The 18,380-nt window shown below is 45.2% G+C and overlaps 2 protein-coding genes across 2 annotated transcripts in view; one reads left to right on the top strand and one right to left on the bottom strand.

Annotated features, from left to right (window-relative positions):
- Window positions 1-18,380, top strand: part of LOC141121905 (uncharacterized) — a 619,894-nt gene that overhangs the window by 255,496 nt on the left and 346,018 nt on the right. The window lies entirely within an intron of this gene.
- The window catches only part of LOC141121909 (uncharacterized), a 196,083-nt gene that overhangs the window by 162,803 nt on the left and 14,900 nt on the right, over window positions 1-18,380 (bottom strand). The window lies entirely within an intron of this gene.

Raw genomic sequence — 18,380 nt, 5'->3', positions numbered from 1 at the left:
TGCTAAAATTACGAGTCTCCCCCAGCTCGGTCCTTTAACGGGGGTGGTGGCAGTTAAAAGGGTTAATTGCATAACTAGCCCAGTGACAATCGCTCTTAGGCTGCTGGCACCTAGATTGTGGTCCCACAAGCTGGAAAATCTTTGTGCTGGGTGCAGCTTAGAGTGGCATTGTTACTTAAGTGACAGCGTGGTGTGAGGTTGGCCGGTCCTTCATCGGAAGTTAGCGAGGAGGGCAGAGATCTGTCACCCGCGTTCGTCACAGAGGGGTATGCCTATATATCAAGAATAATGTACAAGTGAATGTGAGAGATGACATCAATAAGGGAGCTAGGGAGGAGGTGGAATCCTTATGGGTAGAGCTCTAAAGGGATGAAGCTAAGGGGAAAATAATACTGGGAGTATGCTATAGGTCCCCTAACTTGAGGGAGGAGGGGGAGACAGATCTCCTATCACAATCTGGATTAGCAGCAAGGATGGGAAGTGTTATAATGGGGGATTTTAATTATCCAGACATAGACTGTGCGGAGGGAATCACGCATTCGCCTAAGGCTCGCCAGTTCCTAAATATTTTGCAGGGCAATTGCATGGTTCAGATGGTAGACGCACCAACTAGAAACAAGGCGTTACTAGATCTACTGATTATCAACAATACAGACCTGATCACAGATTTGGAAATATGGGGCAATTTAGGAAACAGCGATCACAGGTCAATTGGCTTCGGTGTAAATCACACAAATAGGAAACATAAGGGGAACACAAAGACACTGAATTTCAAAAGAAACAACTTCCCTAAACTATGAACCTTGCTAGAAGATATAAATTTGGATAAAATCTTAGAAACAAAGAACACAGAGGAGAGATGGGTTTACTTTAAGAGCATATTAACTAAGGGCATTAGCCAGTGCATCTCATTGGGAAATAAATTTAAAAGAGTGAACAAAAGTCCTGGATGGCTTAACTCCAATGTAAAAAATGCATATAAATGAAAAGGAGAAGGCCCTCAAAAAACACAAGGCTGAGGGATCATCATCAGCATTCAGAATGCAACAAGAAATGTAAGGGTGCAATTAGGGCGGCTAAGATAGAACACGAAAGACACATAGCGTAGGAGAGCAAAAAAAATCCCAAGAAATATATACAGTAAAAACAGGAGGACATACCATATTGGCCCCATAAAGAAAAAGGAAGGACATCTGGTTATAAGGGATGGGGAGGTGGCTAAGGTATTGAATTTATTCTTATCCTCAGTCTTCACGAGGGAATCGGGGGGCTTCAGCAACCAAAACTACTTATCCTTATGACACATCACAGGAAACACCCTCTTGGCTAACAGAGGACAGAATTAGGAATAGACTCAGGAAACTTAACATTAATAAATCACCTGCACCAGATGGCTTGTAGCCGAGGGTACTTGGGGAACTCAGTCAAGTACTTGCCAGACCATTGTTCCTAATTTTTATTGACTGGAATGGTACCAGCTGATTGGAGAAAAGCCAACGTAGCACCAATATTTGAAAAAGGGCCAAGATACATCCCTGGGAATTACAGACCAGTTAGCCTAACACCAATAGTATGCAAGCTCTTGGAGGGGATGATAAGGGACTATATACAAGATTTTAGTAATGAAAACTGTATCATTAGCAGTAATCAGCATGGATTCATGAAGAATCGTTCTTGCCAAACCAATCTATTAACCTTCTATGAGGAGGTGAGCTGCCTTCTAGATAAAGGAAGGCCCATAGACGTGGTGTACCTGGATTTTGCAAAAGCATTTGACACAGTTCCCCATAAACGTTTACTGTACAAAGTAAGGTCTGTTGGCATGGACCATAGGGTGAGTACATGGTATGAAAACTGGTGACAAGGGCGAGTTCAGAGGGTGGTGATAAATGGGGAGTACTCTGAATGGTCAGGGGTGGGTAGTGGGGTCCCCCAGGGTTCTGTGCTGGGGCCAATGCTGTTTAAATTGTTTATAAACGACCTGGAGGTTGGGGTAAACAGTTCCACCTCTGTATTTGCAGACAATACTAAGCTAAGCAGGACAATAACTTCTGCGCAGGATGTGGAAACCTTGCAAAAAGATCTGAACAAATTAATGGGGTAGGCAACTACATGGCAAATGAGGTTTAATGTAGAAAAATAAAATGTAAAATAATGCATTTGGGTGGCAAAAATATGAATGCAATCTATACACTGGGGGGAGAACCTCTGGGGGGATCTAGGATAGAAAAGGACCTGGGGGTCCTAGTAGATGATAGGCTCAGCAATGGCATGCAATGCCAAGCTGCTGCTAACAAAGCAAACAGAATATTGACATGCATTAAAAAAGGGATTAACTCCAGAGATAAAACAATAATTTTCCCACTCTACAAGACTCTGGTCCGGCTGCACCTGGAGTATGCCGTCCAGTTCTGGGCACCAGTCCTCAGGAAGGATGTACTGGAAATGGAGCGAGTACAAAGAAGGGCAACAAAACTAAAAAAGGGTCTGGAGGATATTAGTTATGAGGAAAGGTTGTGAGCACTGAACTTATTCTCTCTGGAGAAAAGACGCTTGAGAGGGGATATGATTTCAATTTACAAATACTGTACTGGTGACCTCACAATAGGGATAAAACTTTTTCGCAGAAGGGAGTTTAACAAGACACGTGGCCACTCATTACAATTAGAAGAAAAGAGGTTTAAACCATCTCAATACAGGGCATTTTCACCCTCTTCCTGCCCAAGCCATTTTTCAGCTTTCAGCGCTGTCACACTTTGAATGACAATTGCGCGGTCATACAACACTTTACCGAAAGGAAATTTGTATTATTTTTTCCCCACAAATAGAGCTTTCTTTTGGTGGTATTTGATCACCTCTGCGGTTTTTATTTTTTGTGCTATAAACAAAAGAAGAGGGACAAGTTTGAAAAAACAATATTTTTTACTTTTTGCTATAATAAATATCCAATTTTTTTTTTAAACAAATTTTTTCTTCAGTTTAGGCTGATATATATTCTTCTGCATATTTTTGGTTAAAAAAAAACGCAATAAGCGTATATTGATTGGTTTGCGCAAACGTTATAGCATCTACAAAATAGGGGATAGATTTATAGCATTTTTATTTTATTTTTTTCACTAGTAATGGCAGCGATTTGTGATTTTTATTGTGACTGCGATATTGCGGCGGACACATCGGACACTTTTGACACATTTTTGGGACCATTCACATTTATAGAGCGATCCGTGCTATAAAAATGCACTGATTACTGTATAAATGTGACTGGCAGGGAAGGGGTTAACACTAGGGGGTGATCGAGGGGTTAACTGTGTTCCTAGGGAATGTTTCTAACTGTAGGGGGAGGGGACTCACAAGGGGAGGAGACCGATCAGTGTTGCTCTATACTGTAAAGACTGTAAAGAATGTGCGCAGGGAAGATCAGCATCTGAACCCAGAGAAGGTGTAGGCTGATAGACTGGAGGTAATAGAAGGGATTACTATTATATTTACACTAAACCTTTACCGGTATTGTGCATTATATTTAAAATGATCATATCCATGGAAAAAGAAAAAACTCTCAGCTTTTAGTACTATTTTAATATAAAAGATTTCTATCTCCCTCCCCCCCTTCATCTAGCTTCATGTCTGACTCCTAGTTATAATGTCCATTTATGGTCGGAGCCCTATGACTGGAGAGATGTGAACCACATAAACACGTCACAAGACTAACAACGTAAATTAGACCTGAAGTGTACCCTGGTCTGCTGGACAGTATGCCAACAGAAGGGGGCATACCCAAGATAAGTGAGTGGATGGTTGTGGAGGAAGTGTATTCAAGAGAAGCGCCCTGAAAAGGGGAATGGGTGGGTGCCACGCATTGGAACTGACAAAATACCACTGTGGGTTCTCCTTAAATACCCCCCGGGCTCCTCCCATAATTTCAGGCCACCATACTGGCATTCCTATTTATGGTCGGAGCCCTAATACCGGAAAGATGTGAACCACATAAACAAGCCACAAGACTAACAACATAAAGTAGACCTGAAGTGTGCCCTGGTCTGCTGGACAGTATGCCAAGAGAAGGGGACAAAACACTTGGATAGGGAGGTAATTATTTAATTGAGCTGGTAATGTACTACTGGGCAAGCTTGCTGGAGGCTTGTAACGTTTCTACTTGCAGATTCAGAATGTATTGGGCAAAGCAAGCAGAATTTCCACCTGCCCATTCTCTTGAGGACAGTCCGGTACCACGTGTTGTGATGCTACTGAAGCTGCTCAGATCCGGAACGAATATCCAGATTATCGGCCGGGGTCAAGGCCTAAGTTAAGCAAGAGGATCCTCATGTGTCTGGTGAACTGGCTACCACTCAGAGGGTTGGTAAGGAAAGGTCGCAATGGGCTAGACTCCAACAGGTCGGGCAGATGAGATAACGACTGGTCTAGAATGGCCACTGGGCACCAAGTGTTGTGAGTCTGAAATAGCTTGATATCTACCCCGGGATTGGACTGTTGCGTTTTTTGACACTATGAGGTGCAGGATGACGTGATTCTGATGGCTTGTCAGATGGCATCTGCATAGTACCTGACAGCCGGGGCCAGTGAACTCACTCAGGCGTAAGAAGCCATAAAAGGCCAGGTAGATGGCTGCTTGAAGGACCAGGGGGAGCGTGACAGGTTGGTAGACATGTCTCTGAAGATGGCTCTAGTGCTGGGTAGGCACTTGCTACTGGTTTTGGGGTTGCTGCCTGTGGATACCGCGTAGGATTGTTTTGACTGTGTGGGCAAAGAAAAAGGATGGCTTGGTAGGGTCCTGTAAGGAGACAAAATGCTGGATGCCAGCTAAGTAGAGTCTGATGGTATTATGTGATAGAGCCAGCTGCGTCTGGCAATATGATATGAAAGCCAGGATGTATTTAAGATCTCTCGACAATGCCCCGGGGTTTGGGGCTAGGAATCTTCCATAGGTATTCCAAGTGGTACGATAGGCCTACAGGGTGTTGCGGGATAACAACTGATTTACAAGGCGGGTCGCATCGCGCAGGTGTTGCTTTAATCCAGTGTCAGCTGTGACCAAGGTGGGATAAGAGATGTGGTCGGGTCAGTTCCAGGTTCCTGCGAGAAGAATGAGGCAAAGTTAAAGTGGGATAGTGCGTTGGCCGAGATATTGCACTTGCCCAGGATATAGATGCAGTGCACTTTGAATTGATGCTGCAGGGATAGTCGCACCAGCCTGCGCCGGAAGGACATGATGGCTAGCAATTTGGACCTGCCTATATTTATGATATTGGCTGTGGCCTGATTGTCTGTGGCAAACGTCACTGTTTGCCCTGCCCAGGTGCTGCCCCAGACTTGAGCTGCAGCCACAACGGGGTAGAGTTCGAATAGTAAAAAGAACTGACTGAACTTGAGGATTAGGAGGATTTCTGGTTGCCATGGCCCTGCAAGCAATGATGGCCAAAAATTGCCGCAAAGCCTGTAGAGGCTGCGGCGTCCGTGGCTACCCGTGGTGACAAAGAGGATGTTGACGGAATGAACATTGATATGCCATTCCAGTTTGTGAGAAATTCGTCCCACATTGACAAATCCGCTATAGCTGCTGTGTCTAGCCCAGGAATTTGGTCGGGATCTTGCGCCTCCCTCAAGGACCGCCCCTGTGGTATGATCCTCATGACGAAATTGAGCATGCCCAGCAAGGATTGTAGCTGTCTCTTGGTACACCCTCGAGTAAGGGTAAAGGTGTGAACGACCGACCTGATCCAGGTCAACTTGTTGGGAGGCAGGCTGGCCTGCCTGCATGGACTGTGTGTTGAGCGTGACACCCAAGAAGTTGATGGACTGTGCCGGGCATTTCACTTTATTCTCTGCTATGGGTACCTTAAATGACCAAATACTAGGGGTACAACGGATCGTTACTGATCCGTGATCCGAACGGTTCAACCTGTTTGGATCGGCACACATGCGCTCCGAGGAGCGTGACGCTGCCTCGGCCTTAGGAAAGGCCGCGGCTTCAGCCTAGCTCCGGAGCAACGGCCACCTTGGTACACCCGGCGGCCGTTTACCACGTGATCGCTCCGTCAAATGACGGAGCGATCACTTGTAAACAAACTGGCGTCATGTCATGACTCCGGTTCCTCTGTGTACTGGCCAGTGGAGGGGAGAGATCAGATGGCAGCAGTGCCAATACTCTGCCATACCCTGCCATTACTCTGCAATACCCTGCCAATACTCTGCCATACCCTGCCAATACTCTGCTAATACTCTGCAATACCCTGCCAATACTCTGCAATACCCTGCCAAACCCTGCAATACCCTGACAATACTCTGCCAATACCCTGCCAATACTCTGTCAATACCCTGCCAATACCCTGCCATACTCTGCTAATACTCTGCCAATACTCTGCAATACCCTGCCATACTCTGCCATACCCTGCCAATATTCGGCAATACTCTGCCATACCCTGCCAATACACTGCCAATACTCTGCAATACCCTGCCATACTCTGCCATACTCTGCCATACCCTGCCAATACTCGGCAATACTCTGCCATACCCTGCCAATACCCTGCAATACTCTGCCATACCCTATTAATATATTATTACAGTGGGGCAGATTGTGGATATTATTACAGTGGGGGCAGATTGTGGATATTATTACAGTGGGGGGAGATTGTGGAAATTATTACGGTGGGGGAGATTGTGGATATTACAGTGGGGGAGATTGTGGAAATTATTACAGTGGGGGAGATTGTGGATATTACAGTGGGGGAGATGACGTGGATATTACAGTGGGGGGGATTTTTTTTTGTTGATCTGAAAATGATCCGAACCGTGACTCCTGATCCGAGGAACGATCCGAACCGTGAGTTTTTTGATCCATTGCACCCCTACCAAATACCCCTCTTAAGCTGTCAATGTCTACTGGGGGCTCACTGGGTTTTTCGATGCACAGGAAGTCATCGAGATAGTGGATGACTTTCTGGCAATGTGCCTGATGTGACAAGGTCCAGGAAAGGGACTGGGCAAAAGTATCGTACAGCCACGGGCTATGGTTTTTTTTTTTGTATTTAGTACCAAATGACAATTTGGTGGCAAAATAATATAAGCCTTTCCACTTGATTCCTATGCCATCGCTAGAGAGATGACTCGATGGGCAGTAATTTGAAAGCGCCTGAGATGTCCGCTTTGGACCGCCAAGCGCCTACACCTATGCTAATGATGGCTTGAATGGCTAGGTCGACTGACGAATACTTAAGGGAAAACTCTTCTGAGGGTATTAGGGAGTTCAAACTTGGGATGTGAGAACAATGAGGCGTGGACAAATCATACACTATTGAAGTTTATTAGAATATATGCCCTCGGCAAGTCAAATAGGGCTGACTCTCCAGACGGTGAAAGGTGACTTGGAAAAGGGGCGATCATGTACCCGGGTCCAGTTTGATTTGTAACAACATGCGATGGCTGACTCGTCGGTGGCAGCTGAGAGTAGGTTCTTGCATTCGTGGTTCATGTAGGGCAGCGTGATGAGGACGGTGTGGAATCCTGAGGTGCATCTCTGCATGAGGAAGACGGCCAGGGAGGGAGTCGGATGGGAGGATAGGTAGAACCCGAGCAACCTGACATGCATGCAGCCTAGTCATGATGTATTTAGCTGCTTGATGCAGCCCGTGACTTTGGGATGTGCTTTATGGCAAGAGAGGCAAACATGAAAGCGCCTACAGTGAGTGTAGTTGCAAGTCCCGATCCTTCTTTTTATTTTTTTTGGAGCTGAGTGATAGTCGAGGATATAGACTTCGGAGAAGCCTGGGTGGCAGATTGGGCTGCCGCTGGGCATAGCAGCCTAAAAGCTTGGCTTTCCTGGCTGTGGCAGGGTAGGAAATACCCCTGCGCAGCAGCTCTGCTGTGAGCTTGGGAATGGTCCAAGCTCTGGGAGATTGAGTGCCACCGCTTTCTGAAACCACAGAGGGTGACGGAGGGGCAGAGGCGAAGTCTTCGCTGTTGGCCTGCGACATGGCTTTGGCTAAAATACAAGGAGAGGGGAAGCGCATATGTTAAGATAAGTTGAAAAGGCAGGAGGGGACAGATGCGTTGGGTATGTAGAGATGGGAAAAAAAGGGCAAAATGAGGACAGGAAAAGGAACGACAGGCGTAGTGAAGAAGGCGATTTGTGTGCGAACGCTGTTGAGTGGAAATTTTAAAAACTCAAAAGAATGCGTGGCAACCAAGGTGAGCCATGTGGTGACTGGCCAGGTAACCGATAGTTCAGATGCCCGTTTGTGCTCGGCACAAACTTGTGGACCAGAGCCCCCAGGGCGGGGAGCTGCTGCAGTCTAGTATTCTAAGTAGGAATGTTGCGATCTGTAGTTTATTGACGTATGTTCGGCCTGCTAATGCTTGCATTGCCAGCAAGCTTAACGTTGAGCGACCTTGTCTGCGTGGTGAATGATCTCGCTTTGAAAACAGTGAAGTGCACAGAAATATGCGACAGTTACTAACGCCTCAGGAGCAACTCGAATCATGTATGTGAAGTAAAACATGTCATGAAAGAGTGCTTAAGGGAAATGCAAGGGAGGATCCCTTGTACTACGCAGCTGACTCAATGCCCTAGCTTGTGAACTTCTGGTTGGGGTCGAGAACTGGGTTAACCGGGAACCTGTAGTAAGGGGACATAGGAAATTGATTAAAAAGGGGGGTTGCAAAGAGCTGTTTGGGGCATGGCTGTCCCCCTGGTGAAGGTGCGAGCCCTGTCATCAATGTGTGTTTTTTTTTGTTTTTTTTTATGAACGCACTTTTTTATTTTTTTTCTGAGGGAATACCGTACAAACCTAGTACAGGATGGACCAACTTGAACTCTACTGACCTAAAGGGGGGAGCAACAGAGAATAGATGAATAGCGATTTGCCACTGGAGACGAAGAGTGGCCGATTTGAGCCACTTGCAGAAATGCTTGCAACGATTGCAAGTAAGCAGCCTTATCAGGAAGGCGAAAACAAAGATAGCCGAATTTGAGCATGTAGGACTGATGGCAGAGGCAAAGTCTTCACTGTCGGTCTGCGACATGGCTTTGGCTAAAATACAAGGAGAGGGAAAGCACATATGTTAAGATAAGTTGAAAAGGCAGGAGGGCACAGATGCGTTGGGTAGGTAGAGATGGGAAAAAAGGAGAAAAATGAGGACAGGAAGAGGAACAACAGGTGTAGTGAAGAAGCCGGACAATGTACGAATAGATGGAGTGAGATGTGAATGTTTATGCTTGATAAGAGTAATGTAAAGCCGAGGAACCAAATCGTTGTGCCATCGCAATGTCACGCCGATGCGACTAGATTCGGATCAGGCTGAAGAGTGAGTAACTGGTATAGAGTGTAGAGCTAGAGTGTAGAGCCGAGGATCCAAATCATTGTGCCGCCGCAATGTCACGCCGATGAGACTAGATTGGGATCGGGCTGAAGTGAGTAAATAGTGTTTAGTGTAGAGCCGAGGATCCGAATCGTTGTGCTGCCGCGATGTCACGCCGATGCGTCTAGATTCGGATCGGGCTGAAATGGTGTGGTATGTAGTGCCAAAGATATGGGTCATTATGTCGAGTGGGTGGCCTGGATTTGAATCGTTCATGCTGCCGACGCGACTTGATACAAATCGGCCAGAGCAGTGGGCTGACACGAGTCGTTACGTTGCCGGTGGGACTGGACTCGAATGGGGTATAGAATATTTTACTACTGGCTGGTGTGATTTTTAAGAAACCGACTAGCTACGACTACATATGAATGATACGGTAAGTTAAATGAAGGCAGTGAGGATAAGGCAAGGAACTTATGACATGCGGTAACGACAGTTTTACAAATGGGGAGCATGATAGACAATGTTTCGAACGTATGCAATAATATCTGATATGAATCGGTTTGTAAAGAGAGATTACTCCGACACGAATCGGTTATAAATGTATGAAACGAATCCAATATGAATCGGTAGTAAGTAGTATTAAATGAATCTGATACGAATTGGTTGTAGAGTGTATGCCACCCCTAGCTCTGAAACCGGACACAAACCAACCACCCAACCCCCTAGGCTAATCAGGGTGCAGGCAAGGCATCAGGTGGGTCTAATTACCACCTCAATCAGCCAAAGAACCCGTACAAGCAATACATGCTCATCTACAAATGGATGAGACGGGAACCCCATGGACAGTGAATCCTATAACCAGTGAAGCCTATGTCGAGTGATATCGGACAACGACCGACAGCGCCTCGGAGGCTTGGATCTACAAATTAATCTTATGTTTGCAGATGGGATGACAAACAAGGCAGAAGAAACCTACGAATGTACTACACCTGTGCCAAATGATGTCAGGACATGACCGACAACAACTCAGCGGCAGGTTTTTTAACAAAAGGGATGCGGGATAGAAAGCATAACGAAAGATTGCACGTTTTACGAAAAGGTTTGAATCCTACCTGCAACAGTGTGCAGTAACCGGTGACAAAGACCACAAATGGAGGTGAGCTTGCGATCGAATGCACAGACTCACGAACATGAGGTGAGCTGGAAGAGTCGGCCTAGTGACGTGTAATGCGCACTGGAACCGACAAAAGACCACTGTGGATGGTCGGCTTAAATACCCCCTGGGTACCTCCTATAATTTCAGGCCACCATACTGGCCTTCATATGTAAGAAGGCCAGTATGGTGGCCTGAATTTATGGGAGGAGCCCAGGGGGTATTTAACCAGCCGGCTCGCCTGTGGTCTTTGTCGGTTTCCTGTGCGCGATACCACGTCACTAGGCCGACTATTGAACTCATAAGCGTCCGTGAGTTCCGTGTGTGAAGTTTTTCCAAGGCTTTCGTTCCGTTCGCAGTTTTCGTACAACGTGTGTGGCTCGGCTGTCGCAGGTAGAGTTTCTTTTGACCCGTTCATTTTTATACATCACCGTTTGTTAGATATCTTGTCACCGAAAACTCGATATCAAGCTTACGAGTCGTTCGTTAAAGAAACCCTACACGTAGCCGTAGTATTAGCCACTGACTCGTGCCTCTATTTCATACTAAAACATTTCATGTATTTTACGTACCTCACTCTGATTCGAATCCAGTCGCATTCGCATCGCACCGGTTTGTTCAGGCGTGTCTCAGTTTTCCTTTTTGCCTCATGTTCATACCATGCTCCACAGTCTGCTTCGTTGTCAGTCACAATCACAGCACACCGATTCGTGCCTCTGTCATGGCTAATCATTTCAATCATTTCACTGTCACGTACTGTGCTCGGATTAAAATCTAGTCACATCCGTGATGCACCGATTCGTCCCAGTTGGTTTTTTTTGCCTCATTTCAGTACATGCTCCAGAGTCCGGTTTGTTATCAGCCGCAGTTTGCGGCTCACCGATTTGTGCCTCTGTCATGGCAAAATCATTTAATTGTCACGTATCACGTTCCGATTTGAATCCAGTCCCATCCGTGATGCACCGGTTCGTTTTGGCGTACCCCAGTTGTTTTTTAGCCTCATTTCAGTACATGCTCCACAGTCCGGTTTGTTGTCAGTCGCAGTTTGCGGCTCACAGATTTGTGCCTCTGTCATGACAAATCATTTCACTGTCTTGTATTACGTTCCGATTCGAATCCAGTCGCATCCGGGATGCACCGATTCGTTCCAGCGTGCCCCAGTTGTTTTTTGCCCTCATTTCAGTACATGCTCCAGAGTCCGGTTCGTTGTCATTTGCAGCCGTGGCACAACCGATTAGTGCCTCTGTCATGGCAAATCATTTCACTGTCACATACCATGCTCTGATTCGAATCCAGTAGCATCCGCGATGCATTGATTCGTCCCGGTGTGCCCCAGTTGGCTTGGCCTCATTTCATTCTGTGCTCCACAGTCCGACTCGTTGATTGTCGCAGTCGCGGCACACCAATTTGTGCCTCTATCATGGCATAACATTTCACTCATTTCATTTCACGCACCTGTCGCTTCGAGTCAAATCCACTCGAACCAGCAAAGCACCCATCACTTCAGCCTTACAGGTGTTGTTTGCATATTGCCCGTCATTTCTCCTCAGGTCCAGCAGTCACTTCACATCGAGTTCTTCGTGCTGATCTTGGTTCATTCGTTAAAACCTTTGCCTCACCGCTACTTCCCCTTATAGTCGCACAAACACACTACAAAGTTATATAAATTGGTCACTTAGTCACTTTCCAAGTTAGGTATTCAAACCCCTCACCAGTTGTCATCTGTCATTTATCCTCTAGGTCAGTCAAGTTCAGTAGGTCCGTCCTGCACCAGGTTGGACGTTATTCCCCCAGGTAAAAAAAAACCAAAAAACTGAGGGCAGGAACCGTGTATGTATGCCTATATAGAAAAGAGAAACAACCTTGACTTTCATGTCATCCCCAATATAGGTTCCGGTTGTCCAACTTTCAACCCCAAAGTCAGGACTTCACATCTTGGGCACAAGTTACCCAGAGCCATGTCTCAGGCCAGCAGTGAAGACCTCATGGCCTCTCTGTCACCGTCTCTGGCTTCAGAGAGCAGCAGCACACACTCTCTCAGGGGATGGCCCATCCCCAAGTTGACGGTGGAATTGAGGCGCAGGCAGGTGCCCTTTCCCCGCTACAGCCAGGAAGGCCGAGCTCTTCAGGCTCCTCTTCCTCCGAAAGCCACAGTCGGCGCAGTACCCAGCAGGTGTCCCTTCAGTTGATATCTGCCGCCATTTCTCAACTCCACACCATGGTGTCATACTTGTTATACAGTCACGGATGTGCAGGCTAGAGGCTCTCCCAGCCATGGCCATCCCTGACCCGGCCACAATTCGGGTTCATTCCCCAGGGTCGATCTTTTGTGTCACGCCTCCTGGTCTTCCTCTCCCGGACACAGGACCCCGATCAGATCCTTAACTTAGACACCGCGGCAGTAGCTGACCTATCAATGTGGGAGGAGTTCCTTACTACATGGAACGGTATATCAACGTTTATACCATCAATATTGCCCCTATCACCGCAGGTAGTGACAGATGCTGCAGCCTCCACTGCAATTTTTGGCCACCATTGGTTTGCAGCACCATGGCCTCCAGAGATACTCTTAATCCCCGGGTTTACCCAGACTTGCTCCCTGTTCAAGCTTTACTCAATCGTGGCAGCTGCTCAGCTCTGGGGTCATCTCTGGACAGGACAAACCGTGGCCTTCACCACCGACAACCAGGCCACGGCCGACATTATTAATAAAGGCAGGTCCAAGTCGCTCTCACTTATGTCTTTCCTACGCAGGCTGGTATGTCTATCTCTGCAGCACCAATTTAACGTCCACTGTTTATTAATTCCGGGCAAGTGCAACCTTGTCCCGCTTTAATTACACTTCCTTTTTTCAGCAGAATCCTGGAGCCGATCCAGTATCAGCCCTTATCCCTGCTTGGTCTCAGCTGACCCTGGACTAGAACAGCATCTGCACAGAGCGACCCAGCTCATCAACCAGTCTCTGTCTCACAATATGCTAAAAGCTTACCACACAGCTTGGAATGTATTCAACAAATTCCTAGCATCCTGCTCCGCGGAAACAACAGACATCAAGCACATACTGGTTTTTATCTCATATTGCCATAATCAGTTGGCCCTATCCCATAACACTATCCAACTATACTTAGCCGGCATCCAACACTTTCTGGCTTTACAAGATCCCACAAAACCATCTTTATTCGCATCCCATGCGATCCGAGCCATCCTACGCGGCATCCAGAAACGACAACCTATAATCAATGCCAAACGTCTGCCTATAACAAGTGCCATCCTCAGGGATATGTCTACTATCCTTGCTAGTCAGCCTGGTCATCTACGTAACCTACTACGGGTTCTTGCAGCCTAGCGAGTTTACCTGCATCAACCCCGCTGGCCAAGTTCTGCGTAGACGTCACCTGGCTCGCTACCAAGATCATTTCATCCTCCACCTTGCAGTATCTAAAACCCAGCAATCAGGCTCCGGGGTAGATATCCACCTCTATAAAACAAAAAATGTCTGGTGTCCAGTTACCGTACTCGAACGCCTACTGTCACTCCTACCCGAACAGTCAAACTCCCCTACTACCTTTTCCGATCAAACCCTTGAGTGCCTGCCAGTTTGTCAAACACGTGAGGATTCTTCTTCGCAACCTACACCTCAACCCCAGCCAGTACTCCGGTCACTCTTTCCATATTAGAGCAGCCTCGGCCACGTACCGGCATGGGGTCCTAGATCATGTCATTAAAGTGGAGTTCCACCCACTTTTACAACTCTTCAGCATCCCTCACTAAACTGTGCACTGTAAACAAATTGGATATTTTTAATTTTTTTTTCTCAGCACCTAGTGTATATCTGCTGTATTCATTTTTCACTTCCTCCTCCCTGGCCGCGGCTAATTGCATAATTTCCTGTTTGCAATCCCTTCTGGGAAGGGGCGGCAACTTCCTCTGAAACTGCCGTTGCTATGGAAACCTGACCTGAAAACTATTACACTGCTTGTGCTGCACTGAGCATGTGCGAGATCTGCAAGGATGAGATCCAGGAAGAAATACAGTCTGGCTTCAGATGCCCACACTTAAGATGGCCATGGCCTGCTGTAATTTTATAAAATTACAAACTACTGCTATAAACTAACAAAACAGACCTTAGTTTACAGACAAACTTTACTAGAATACATTAAGCTTGTGTATTATAGGGGTATTTTTATTTAAAAAGTGTAATTTCGGCCGGAACACCACTTTAAGAGACTAGGCAGGTGGAAATCTGCCTGCTTCGCCCAGGAGATCCACAATCCACAGGTGGAGATGGCACAGGCATTCACCAAACTTGCTCAATGAATAAAACTAATAAAAACTACACCCCTACCTGAATGTTTTTTGCCCCCTTATTTTGGTATACCGTCCATCAGACCAGGGCACACTTCAGGTGCATTTCATGTTGTAAGTCTATGTTGTCCATATCCATATTGGCCAAAAGGGGTTCAACCATAAGTAAGGTGTATAGTGGCCTGAATTTATGGGAGGAGCCCGGGGGGTATTTAACCAGCCCACTTGCCTGTGGTCTTTGTCGGTTTCCTGTGCACGTTACCCACCCTTCCATCCCCTTTTCAGGGCATTTCTCTTCACAAAATATTAATTTTCTAATCTTGGGTATGCCCCCTTATTTTGGTATACCGTCCATCAGACCAGGGCACACTTCAGGTCCATTTCATGTTGTAAGTCTTATGGTAAGTCTATGTTGTCCATATCCGTATCGGCCAAAAGGGGTTCAACCATAAATAAATATCTATCTATTTATATATAGATATATATAGATAGACAGAGAGAGATCGCTGCAGCCAGCTGATGATCAGTAAGTATGAGCTGTTTTTTTACAGCTTTTTACACACTGATCACCGGCACAGTGTCCCCACAAAGTGTAGAATCACAATGCCCCCAAAACACTGTCCCCACACAGTAAAAACACCTGTCCCCCACATATGTAACACTAAAATCATATGTCCCAATGATCATCTGCGTACATATGTCTGTGATCACACAAACCAATTATTATACACTTAATGGGATTTTTTTTTACCAAAGACATGTAGCAGAATACATTTTGGCTTAAATTTATGACAAAATTTGATTTTATTAGATTTCTTTTAAAACAGAAAGTAGAAAATATAGTGTTTTTTGTAAATTTCCGCTCTCTTTTTTTTTCACTTATATCGCGTAAAATAAAAACTGATTTGTGAATAAATACCACCAAAATAAAGCTCTATTTGTGTGAACAAAATTATAAAAATTTCATTTGGGTACAGTGTTGCATGACCGCGCAATTCTTATTAAAAGTGCAAGAGCGCTGAAAGCTGAAAATTTGGCCTGGGAAGGAAGGGGGCAAAAGTGCGCAGTATTGAAGTGGTTAAGATTGGATTTGACTGAAAAACATTTCCGGCACTCAGGACAGGAATATGGTTTCTCCCCCCGTGTGACATCTTTGATGCGTCTGAAGATGGGACTTATCTGAAAAACATTTCCCGCACTCAGGACAGGAAAGTGGCTTCTTCCACATGTGAGATCTCTGATGTATATTAAGATTGGGCTTCTGTGAAAAACATTTCCCACACTCAGAACAGGAATATGGCTTCTCGAGCATTACAAATTAAGCTCTCACGAATTGTCATGTAATTCAATGAGCAATGTATCATTAAGACTTTTTATGTTACTGTTATGCTTCACTGTATTTCAATAAAATTTTATTGAGTGAAAAAAAAAGAATATGACTTCTCCCCAGTGTGAGATCTCTGATGTTTGTAAAGATGGGACTTATCTCTAAAACATTTCCCGCACTCAGGACAGGAAAGTAGCTTCTCCCGCATGTGAGATCTCTGATGTGTGTTAAGAATGGACTTGGCTGAATAACATTTCCCGCACTCAGGACAGAAATACGGCTTCTCACCTGTGAGATCTTTTATGCACATTATATTGGGATTTCAAATGGAAACATTTCCCGCACTCAGGACAGGAATATGGCTTCTCCCCCGTGTGAGATCTTTGATGTGTGTAAAGATGGGATGTCTGTGAGAAACATTTCCCACACTCAGGACAGGAATATGGCTTCTCACCTGTGTGAGATCTTTTATGCACATTATATTGGGATTTAAAATGAAAACACTTCCCACACTCAGGACAGGAATATGGCTTCTCACCTGTGTGAGATCTTTTATGCACATTATATTGGGATTTAAAATGAAAACACTTCCCACACTCAGGACAGGAATATGGCTTCTCACCTGTGTGAGATCTTTTATGCACATTAAGATGAAATTTAGAATGGAAACACTTCCCGCACTCAGTACAGGAAAACATCTTATCTGTTGGAAGGACGGCACTGTCCCCCACAGTCTGAGGTTCCTCAGGATAAGAGGAATACGATGGTCCATCTACACTGTGTGGTGCCGGATGGACATTTGAGGTAGTCGGGTTTTCTCCTGGACTATACTGTGTGATGTCTTCATCTTCTACTTTACAGTCTGGAGACAAAGTGAGACAATCCTCTGAGGTTTTCCTCATCTCCCGTCCATCTACTAAAATAGAAATAAAAAGATTATTACTAGACATGAGCAGATTGGTTCCCCTAAACTAGGACTCCACCCACATCAGGCAGCTTTGTCTCTGAGAATCTTACATTTCCATCCTCAAGGTAACTAGTAAATGGGTCCTCTGATCTCCTACCAGTTCATTTCTTTATTCATGGACCTTAGTCAGAGAGTGAGGAAATGACGAGAACTGCCTTTTATAGGAAAAACAAGATATTTGGGGGGCACACCCTAAAAGATGCATTAAAGCTGGTGCAGCCATAAGACCATACAGCAGAGCAAAATATTACAGCGCACACATGCAAAAAAGACATATACCTCCAGCAGGGCTAGTTTAAAACACCTAGACAATTTAAAAAAATTATGGGGTACTTTGTCGCAGTAAGTGGGCTTAGCACCATATAGCAATATGGTGTGACCAAATCCCCATATTTTTTGATAATAATATTTTTTTTAATTGTCTAGGTGTTTTAAACTAGCCCTGCTGGAGGTAAATGTCTTTTTTGCATGTGTGCGCTGTAATATTTTGCTCTGTCTTTTATAGGAGTGACAGTGATGAGGGGATTATAGGACGAGTGTCTCCACCCCCTCTATCACTCATTGCCATCTTCCCAACACAAGAAGTCCTGCACTTCCTTATTTAGTCCATGATTTAGTCATGAATAACAGCGGGGCTGAGCCCCACCAGAGGTCAGAGAGTGAGGATGGGGGGAGAACAACCAAGATGAAGACTGGACTGATCCTGAAGACCACCATCATTGGGTTATTGACTCCTCCCTCATTATCACTTTCTATTTAAGGGTCCAAAGTTTGAGGATGTTTTCACATTATTATCAACATGTAAAAGTCTGTGCTCCAATCAAATCATCAGATATAAAATGTCCAGCTGGTAGGAAATGGGTGTGTAGCCCCCTCCTAGTTAGGTGCTAGGATTAGTAGAGAGTTAGTGTAATATATATATATATATATATATATATATATATATATATATATTTGTGGTAACTCTGATCTACTGTATATCTGGACTGATGACATTAGAAAAACCATTAAGCACTGAATTTATCACTTAATAAATTTAATAAATCAGTCCTGTGCATATGTGACTTTTGAAACCAATACAATAAAATGCATAAATAAGTTGATGAATGGTAACTAGTATATACAATCATAAAGTGACATGTGGCAATACATGTGCAATCAGAGCCTAATAAAGTGCTCTTGTGCCTCTAGTGAGGCTAAATAGTTCCGCACTCACCAGATTAGTTGGATTCCTCTACCTTATGGTAAAAAAGGAATCTACTGGGCTTTTAGGTCTCTTAGGGGGGACCTATTACAACACGATGTCCACTGGA

Source organism: Aquarana catesbeiana, unplaced genomic scaffold (genome assembly GCF_042186555.1).
Source record: "Aquarana catesbeiana isolate 2022-GZ unplaced genomic scaffold, ASM4218655v1 unanchor233, whole genome shotgun sequence".
Classification (NCBI taxonomy): domain Eukaryota; kingdom Metazoa; phylum Chordata; class Amphibia; order Anura; family Ranidae; genus Aquarana; species Aquarana catesbeiana.
This window is presented reverse-complemented; position numbering and strand designations above follow the sequence as displayed.